Raw genomic sequence first — 2,973 nt, 5'->3', positions numbered from 1 at the left:
CGTGGGGGGGGGGGGGGGGCTTCTGCGTGCCGACATGAAAATGGCGTGGAGAATGCAACTCTCAGCAAACAATGCGCATGGTGGTCACACTGATATCTTTCTCACGGTCTGCTCACACCGTTCCGGCTGAGTTGCGTCTCATTCTCTCACGGTGCGGTGCATGTGACAGCCTGCAGGACGCCCACTGATTTCATGGACGCTCGGTATAAGTCTTTTTTTATTATTATGTTAAGGGGAACGCGGTAGCGTAGTTGGTAGAGCCACTGTGCCACAAGCCGGAATGTCATGGGTTCGACTCCCGATGAGGTCATTGGATTTTTCAGTTGACCTAATCCTTCCAGCCGCACTATGGCCCTGGGGTCGACTCAGCCTCTAACAGAAATTGGTACCATGAATCTTCCTGGGGGTACAGGGCGGCCAGCGCGTAAGGCTTGACAACCTCACCGCCATCTGGGGGCCGATTGTCTAGAAAATGTAGAATCCTCGATGTCTTGCAATCCTATTACCCTTCACGGCCTGTTACAGGGGTACCGTTACCCTTATTATTCTTAGTGGGGTGAGGCTGAGTCCACTTGGTACTGCGGCCACTTCTGGCCTATTGTACCAGCCCCAGATGATAGGTGAGGGTGACTGTGGAGCAGTTGGTGGGATGAAGATTGGCAGGGGAAACCAAAGTACTCGGAGAAAACCTGCCACAGCGCCACTTTGTCCACCACAAATCCCACGACCTCACCCGGGCTCGAACTCGGACCGCCGCGGTGGGAAGCCAGCGACTAACCGCCTGAGCTATGGCGCGACCTTCGTTAGAAGTTAAAAGAGGCCCAAGGTACCTCGTCAGTAACGCACGAAGCACATGAAATTTTCCATCATGTAATCTTCCACAAATTAAAGGCTCAACCCACCAATTTCTTTGCCCTCCTCGTCACTTACATACAAATACGGATAAACGTACTTAATCTACGAAATTCATCTCTACCTGCTTGGAGTGTGTTTACAGTCGTGACATGAAATGAAGCGCGTATGGGCGTGGAAAAATCGTCTCTGTGGCCACCAGCGTCACCTCGCCTCCTGCCCATCGTTTTCACTTCTGCGCACTGATGATAAATTAACGCCCATCATGAAAGGCAATGCATACCAGAGCGCCTTTCTAAATGCGTACAGACAGATATGAAAATCTCGAGATTAAGCCCTGCCGGTGTGAAGACCGTCCAGATATTTCGGTGCAAGTCAGTCTAGCGCTGTTTGTATCTGAGAGCTTCCTTCGAATCATTAAGCACTACGCCATGAAGGCATATTGGGGAGTGGATGTATACATCCGGGATAGCGCAGCCGGTATAGCGACTGCCTACGGGCTGGACGACTGAGGGGTCGGAGTTCGAGTCCTGGTGGGGTCAAGAATTTTCTCTTCTCCACGTCGTCCAGACCGGCTCTGGGGCCCCATCTAGCTTCCAATCCAATGGGTACCAGGGGAAATTTCCCGGGGAGTAAAGCGGCAGGAGCGTGAAGCTGACCACTCACATCAAACTAGTGCCGAGGTCAAGAAAGTGTGTATATATATATGTATATATATATATATATATATATATCCACGGGGTTTGGATTGGTAATTGGATTTATTGAACATTTATAACACATAACTATAAGTAACTATAACACCGTCGCCAATTTACATGCTTTACAATTAACTACAGCTCACACTACGTCTTTTCAATATGCCTTCACTAGTCGTCACCCGGCAATGGCTCCAACAATGCAGATTACTCAGCTTCTGTGTTCTACGGTTCCTGTCATCGCTGGCTGGCGACTCCTTCACAGCTCAGAGTTACTTTACGTATGGCGGCTTACCACAAATCATTTCGTCTTGGCGCCAAGTCATTTGAGAATGGCTTATACCGTTATCGCGTCACAACACTTTGAAATAAGTATGCTTAGTTGTGCTGCTGAAGACTGTTTGTTCTGCATAGTAGAGACAGATAAGATACCAGCGATCCTGATAACGCAAATGTGTAGCTCGCTTCCAAGTGACGATCTGCATGTGACCGAGCACAAGATTTTTATACAGCCGGTAGAAAATGTATACGAATCCTGAGAAGCTAGGTCATTCCACAGAATCTCTTGCTCCGCTTGTGAAAACGTCACGCCGGTTTCTACACAAAACAGGTTTAGGCTTTACAAATATTCTGTTATGTGCTCGTAAATCATGGGGAGCCTACACTGTAGGGCAGGCGAACATTCAACATCAACTGCAGATATTACTGGAATCTGTAGATGTTTGTGGCGAGGTGGTGGGGCCAAACCAGGTACCTGCCCCACCCCCTTTTTCTGAAGGTTTAGGGAAAAAGAAATCAACATTACCACCAAAACTGAAAGTGTTTTTTTGAAGTCTTTTCATCATCATCATCAGTAATCTGTCAGACGACAGGTCCACAGTCTCTTCCAAAACAATTCCTCCACTTAATGCGATCTAGAGCTTTCTTCTTCAAATGACAATATCCTCTTCTGTCCCTCTGTCCCCAAGGTCATCCAGCATCTTCTTACATCTTCTTCCTCGTCTTCTGGTCACTTCTATCCGCCCCTCTATCTTTCCTTCAATAACTTCTTTTAGAAGGCAGTTACTGCGTAAGATATGACCAATCCAATTAGCCTTCCGTTTTCTTATTTCGTGTAGGATATTCCTCTGCTCACTGACTCTAATTAACACTTCTTCATTTCTCACATAATCGGTCCAACTGATCTTCTCCATCCTTCTCCAACACCACATTTCAAAACTTTCCAGATGTTTCTGATCTACTGCCCTAAGTGTCCATGTTTCAGCCCCATACAGAGCTATGCTCCAAATGTAGCATTTCACTAGTTTCTTCCTCAAATTTAAGTCCAATTTGCTGGTAAAAAGATTCTTCTTCTTGCTAAATGCAGCTTTTGCCATGGCAATCCTGGATTTAATTTCACTAGTACACCTTCCATCATCTGTTA

At 46.9% G+C, this 2,973-nt stretch overlaps 1 protein-coding gene across 1 annotated transcript in view; it reads right to left on the bottom strand.

The window, feature by feature from the left end:
- The window catches only part of LOC111873616 (voltage-dependent calcium channel subunit alpha-2/delta-3), an 84,270-nt gene that overhangs the window by 45,555 nt on the left and 35,742 nt on the right, over nt 1-2,973 (bottom strand). The gene's annotated exons all lie outside the window — the stretch shown is intronic.

Source organism: Cryptotermes secundus, unplaced genomic scaffold (genome assembly GCF_002891405.2).
Source record: "Cryptotermes secundus unplaced genomic scaffold, Csec_1.0 scaffold644, whole genome shotgun sequence".
NCBI lineage: Eukaryota > Metazoa > Arthropoda > Insecta > Blattodea > Kalotermitidae > Cryptotermes > Cryptotermes secundus.
Note: the sequence above shows the minus strand (reverse complement) of the source record. Positions and strands in the feature narration are given on the sequence as shown.